Consider the following 7,118-nt stretch of genomic DNA (forward strand, 5'->3'; position numbering starts at 1 on the left):
ACTAATCACAATGCATCCAAGCCAAAACTTTGAACTCTATCCAATGCATCCAATAACCCTGAATTATGTTGACATTCTGCAATGATACATCAGGAAAACCATATGTGTAACAACCCTGGTTAAAAACCCATGTAAAAAATTATATAAGACCAAGGTCATGGGACACGTATTCCAAGCTGAATGGTGGGCAAAACATCCAAGTGGGTATTCATTTCGGTTGTTATGGATAAATAAAAATGGCAAAGGCTTTTGAAAGGAAAAATGGCATTTTTGGCAATTTATTTATGAAAATAAAAGAAATTAGGAGAAAAGGAAGGTGAAAGGTCACAGGATGCATGTGAGGAGGAAAATGAAGAAAATAGAGGCCTCACTGATTAAAAGGCTTCTAAGGATCAGTTTGTAACCTTTCACCAGTTCAGTTTTGGCTCTCTCTCTATTCTCTCTCTCTCTCACTCTTAGACACTTAGAGTTTTCTTGGAACACGCCAGTATTGGATTAAGAAAAGCAAAGAAGGAAAGATGAAGCAAAGATCAAGCAAGGAAGAGCAAGATCTAGCAGCTACAACAGGATTATTTGCAGGTATCGATTTTCATGTGTGATTTCCTTGCTAGATTTAACATGCATGGTTATGCATGTGTGTTCTTGGTTCTCTTGTTGTCATGGGCATGGGTTTTGCCAGGTGTGACAATGTTTTTCATCCTAGCCTTGCCATTTCTAGATAGCCATGGTGTGGTGGGTTCTTTTGTATGTGGTTGAGCTAGATTTTCGAATGGACTCGAAGCTGAGTGGGGTGGTCCCAGGATTATTCACAAGGCCTAGGAATCCCAAGATGGGATACATGGTAAAGCCTGAATGTGAACACCTCGATTGAGCCTAGGAATCCCTTGACTGGTGAATGGCGGGATACACGGTAAAGCTCAATGGTGAGTACCCTTGATTGGGCCTAGGAATCCCGAGATGGGATACATGGTAAATCCTAGAGGGTGGAGACCTCGTAGGCCTAGGAATCCCTTGACCGGTAATGGTGGGATACATGGTAAAGCCGAGAGGTTGGGACAGACAAATCCCTCACAGTGTAGGTGGAGAGATCTGGTGGCATCCATGCTTGTTTTTTGGCCTAGTGATCTGATGAGGATTGTGGTAAAGCCTGGTATTGTATGTTTATTGTTTATGGCCTAGTGATACAGTGGGGATTGTGGTAAAGCTTGGTTCTATTGTTGAGGATGAGATGGTGTAGCCTCGGGAAGCCCTGGTTGATTTTGGTTATAAGTCCGACATTCATGATTGAAATATGGCACGGGGGTGATTGGCTGAAAGAAAGATTTGGTTCAGCCAATCTATGGTCGGGTGGTATGTGGAAGTCCCAAACCTGGTTGGCCTAATAATTCATTAATAAAAACTATTTCTCCTTGGTATTTTATGAGCAAATGTACTCGTTCATATGAGGCATTTATGGCTGATGTATCCTTATTATTTTTGTTGGTTATATGTTACTTATGAGCATGTTTTATGGCAGTGATGATTTATGACTCTCGTCACGTTTTAATTTGTAAATGAATGTACAATGAATATATGACCTCATAGATGATAATGTAGTTAATCTGATAAGGCACCAATGCTTCTTAGCAATTCTCAGATAAGTATGAGACCCTTATGCCCATATATGTTGTTATGACTTGAGAATGCATATTTGTGACATGTTTAACAAAATGCCTGGCATGGCTAGTAGGGGTCCAACCAAGCATTTGTTGAAGTATTTGCATTTGTATCATTGTTTTGATGTTACTTTTCTTTCCTGAATGTTTCATGGAGTTTTAGGAAGTGGCCCGAGTCCTAGCCCTGAAAAAGTGGCGGAGAATCTGGGTTCGCGAGCTCAAAACTAGTTGGAAAGGACCCCAATCACTTGCATGCCCATGTTGTGAGAGCGACTGGAGGACCCTAGTCACATGCACGCCCATGTCATGGGAGAAAAAAGGCTTTAATACAACAAAATGTCAATTTGTATCAGGGGCTAGTCACTTGGATGGGATGGATGGCTCCTGGGGGTTCTGTTGCAGGTGTAGAAGGTCAGGTTGTTTGTGTTCCGTCAGTTCCACTTCCTTAATTGTATATGGGGAGTTGAATCAGATTGCAGTAGCCTCTCTTCACATGTTTACCCTAGTGGGTTGGTTAACTTGGGTAAATGCGGGAGGAGGGTGTTACAAAGTGGTATCAGAGCATGGTTCAACACTTGGATTGGATGGGTGGAGTTTGTTTGTCATGCATGCATTTAGGTTGTATATGTGCCTGTTATATATGCATGGTGGTGGTCATTATTACAGTTGTGTTGCCATGTAGGAGTTGATGAGTTTGTTGTGGGGATGTGTTTGTCATTAATGCATGTCAGTTGTATATGCATTTGCTATGCATGACAGTGTCTATAGGTTGTTGTGCATGCATTGTTATGGTTATGGTTATGCATGCATAATAGGTTAAATATGCATTGTGAGGTCATTGTATGTAGTTATGTCATCATGATGTTGTTGCTATGTTATGATGCTAATGTGTTGACTGAAATAGAGCAGGAGATGCAAACCATCAGAGTGAGGTTGCAGCACTAGACTTTGGGGTAAGAGAAGATCATCATACAGGTATTATATCTTTGGCATGCAGGTGTGTTAGTTAATGGATTGTTATATGCATTGGGGTGATATACATGTTTGTCATTTTATTGGTGTTATGGTTACATGCATGATAGTAACTTCTTGTTTTATGCATTGTTGTTGTTGTTGTTTTATGTTAGTTAACTTGATGATTATGTTATATGTTAACTTGTTGATTGTTATATGATAGTTAACTTGATGGTTATGTTATATGTTGTTGATGAGTATGTTATATGTTAACTTGTTGTTGTTATATGTTAGTTAAATTGATGATTAGGGTTATTGCATTTGAGATCTTGATGTTATATGTATTGTGTTAGCCCGGATTGGCCTATGCAGATGGGTATGGTTACGATATTCAGGTATGAGCCGACATATTTGTGATATGGTGTTGTATTAACCTAGATTGACTGTGCATATGTGATTGTTATGCATGAATGACAATTGTTTATGAGTTTAATATGTGAACATGTTAGCTAGTTATTGTTATGGACATCATGTCCTTATTTATGTTTGAGTTAGTATGTTGTGAAGTTATAGCATGCTAAATTAGATTAATTGTGCAGATAAGATAGCCTCCCCTGAGATACATTAAGGTATGAGTTTACTTATGTTGTATATTTGGTGCTTGAATGTTTGATTATGTTGTTTATATTTTGTTTGAACATTTGATTAATTGCATGACATGAGTATGTGTCTATAAGATTTCATGAAGAAATACTCTTCTTTTAAGATGGTTGTACTAATATATATGTGTTGAGTCAACTGATATGTACTTGAGTGTAAGTAGGTGATAGTTGTAGCATTATGTATTATGACTCATTAATGTGAGTTGATTTTTGAGTATGACATGGTTGTTAGACTTGGTAAATGTTGATTTCAAATTCATAGACATGATGCCTTGATTTGTGGAACATGTGACTAACATGTGTGAACAGTTGCAGGGCAACATGCTTGGTATTAGTATGACAAGGTAATAGTTGAATTGTTTATATAACTAACAACAAGGTGATGTGACAATACATAGTAAGACTTGATTACAACAAGGTAAAAAGGTAAAAGAAGGGAATTGGGTGAGGATTCCTTTGGCTATGTTTGGAAACCGCAATTCCAAACAAATGAATGCTTTGAATACAAGAAGTCTTCTTAACCTATATTTTGTCTGACATTATGTGGATATATGTTATATTCATAAACATGTATTTGATAGATATATTATCTAGTTTCCAGTTATAGTCAGGTTCATCGAGAGAATTGGAACCCCTTGAGGAATGATATGTGCAGGTGCGCAATGTGGCAACGTGCTTGGCACAACAAGGTAAGATAACTGGTATATTGTTATGTTTACTTATGCACTGACAGTTGTGTGTTTATGGAAGTATGATGCAGGGGATTGCATGGAAAAAGAGACTGCCATGAAATATTGAAGAAGGCTCGGGTTGAATTTCCCTTGGAGGCATTGGGAACCCATGGGGTTGAGTCATGGTGTTTGTTGGGAGTTTTGTGCCTTCAGTATTTTGTGATTTGTTTGAGCTTGATTTATGGGTTTTGATTGCGTTTGGTGCAAGGCCTTGCCACTTTGTTTGTGATGTCGTATTTCTATTGGTTTTCATGGTTTTCTCTTATTTTCTTCTTGGTCTTTCCTTTTATGTTTTGAGAGTCTTGGGAATTGGTTGGGAAAGAGGAAATTTAATTAATTTCGGGAAGATCTTAATGAAACCAAACAGGTAATGTAAGGCCCAAACGAAGCTCGGTGCATGAGTAAGGGCAGTTGAAGGTAAGAATATGGAATTCAGTTAGATTGGTTGGGTCCATTGTGGTAAATGGATGGTGGCAATACAAACATGAGAAAAGTAACCAGGAAAGGTAAAGTAAATGGATTTGAGGCATCAGATGCCTTGGCTATGTTGGGAATCGTTGTTCTCAATGTTGTGTATGATGTGAACATATAAAGGGAGTTCTCTTAACCTTGACCTTATGGTATCTGGTATTTATGTTGCGATCGTGATTACACTGATGTCTATATATGTATACATGTATGTATGTATGTATGTCATGTCTAACAGGGTCATCATGGATCATGATTGTTTTTATGCTAATGTGTATATGTATATGTGTCAGTATGTGTGTCGTTGTCTGACATGATCATGATTGTTTTGTGCTAATGTTTATGTGTGTGTGTGTGTGTGTGTCTATCTATCTATGTCACTATCTGACTGGGTTGTCAGGGATCATTCTTGTGGAGGAATGATTTCTTATGTAGATGAGTGGCATGAAGAGGTTCCTGGCTATGAGGAATCAAGTGGGAAGAGTAGCCTCAAAAAATTTATGAGGTCACTATCATGTGGATATTAGTTGATATTATGTGTTTATATTATGCCTATGTTTACATTATGGACAAGTAATGCTGAGATATACATCAGCAGAATGAAAACAACGTGAACCGCGACATGCTAGGATAAGCATGGATGGCGGAGAGACACTGGAAGCAAGGTTTCTTGGTAGAGACAATGTGGTTTTGGATGTACAGTGCTATTGTTGTGTATATTTTGTTCATATTGTATATTTAGTGATTGTACCTATGGTATTGTGTGCATATTGCATATGCAGTGTTGGTTATATATGGTGCTATGTACATGTTGGATATGTAGTGTCGTGTACATATTGTACTGTGTGCATGATGGATATGCAATGTTGTGTGCATATGGTGTTGTGCACATTTCGGATATGCGATGATGTGTACATATGCTTCTATGTACATGTTGTATATGCAATGCTATGTACATATGGTGTTGTGTGCATGTTGTACATATGGTGGTGTTTGCATGAGTGTACATGTGGTGTTGTGTACATGTTGTACATGTGGTGTTGTGTGCAGGTGGTGATGTGTACATGTCATGCATGTGGCATTGCCTACATGTACATGTCGTGCATGTGGCGTTGTGTACATGTGGTATTGTGTACATGTTGTACAGGTGGTTTGGTGTACATGTGGCATTGTGTACACATTGTGCAAGTGGTGCCGTGTACATGTGATGTTGTGCACATGTTGTGCAGGTGGTGTTGTGTATAGGTGGTACTGTGTACATGTTGTACATATGGTACTGGTGTACATGTGGTATTGTATGCATGTCATACATGATGTGTTGCGAGCATGTGGTACTATGTATGTGCATTGTGTAGTAATGGTATTGTGACATGTGTATTCCTTGTGTTGTACTCTGTGTAGTACATATATTATGTTGTGTTATACGCCAGGTGTAGGTACATGTGTTGTGTTGTGTTGTACATCGAATATAGATGTATGTGTTGTGTTGTACATCAGGTGCAGGTGTATGTAATGTGTTGTCTTGTACACTATGTATGGATGTACATGTTGTGATGTACACTATGTGTATGTGTATGTGGTTGAAGAGAAGGCACTAGATGTTTGTCAGGTATGGCAACCGATCCGATGTGTGTATGGAAAGGGGAAAGGACAGGCATAATAGTAGAAGAAAAGGATCAATTGAAGGATGAGTATTGGTATTTTATTTCAGTTTCAATTATACATGTGATCTATGATTCTGTTTTATGATGACTGTATGTGATTCATGATTCTTGATTTATGATGGTTACATATGATGTATGATTTTGATCTATGATGGTTTTGTTTTGAGCTAACCAGATGTGATATGTTTATACATGATGATTTGATCAAAGATTCTAGTTTGATTTGTTGTGACAGGAAGTAAATAGGATTACAAGTGTACCTTATTGACGAGCTACCAATGAGGTATGATGTGAATTTATTTCAATTTATTTTAAATCTAATGGAATTTATGTGCTTGGTACATGAAGCACAGAAATGCCTAGTTGGGTGGTTGAAACTAACTATAAGAATTAGCAGCATCAGTGAAAGGAATTGGAACATGCAACAGTATGTTGGTAAAGCACTTCAAGAGTAGGGCCATTGTGGGACACTAGTACCCAATAGTGTCCATTGATTTCCATGAGCATGTTATGAATGGGATGATGGTTGAGGCAAGTATATGCCTTGTTTTTTGTATCTTCCGATGTCAGGAAGCCTTGCCAAGGGATGGATCGCCCAGGATAGGGGATGTCGGGGAACTTGGAAGGTGAGTGACAGCATGGAAGGTGGTGGCCAGATTACCCAAGGGACTGTGTAGCAGAGAAGGGAAGGTCGAGGATGAATTTATTTTGGTCATTAGCATTGCCAGATGGAATCAGATGCACATTGGGAGTGTGCCTTGGAGAAATGAGCCAGTAACTATTCACTGAGAGGAAAACAACGTAGGATGGTAGCGATGGGCATTGGATGCAACTTTGACTTTGGCAGTGGATTCTGGACTCCTTGGGAAGGAGGTGAATCATAGTACTACTTTTGAGGGTAGAGGTGTAAACCTTTGAATTCCATTGTTACTGATACAGGTATCGTATCCTTTTATTTTCCGGTTGAGAAAATGTGCATATGTG

The sequence above is a fragment of the Pinus tabuliformis genome, chromosome 5_1, assembly GCF_031772625.1.
Source record: "Pinus tabuliformis cultivar Carrire ecotype Pingquan chromosome 5_1, CPIR1, whole genome shotgun sequence".
NCBI lineage: Eukaryota > Viridiplantae > Streptophyta > Pinopsida > Pinales > Pinaceae > Pinus > Pinus tabuliformis.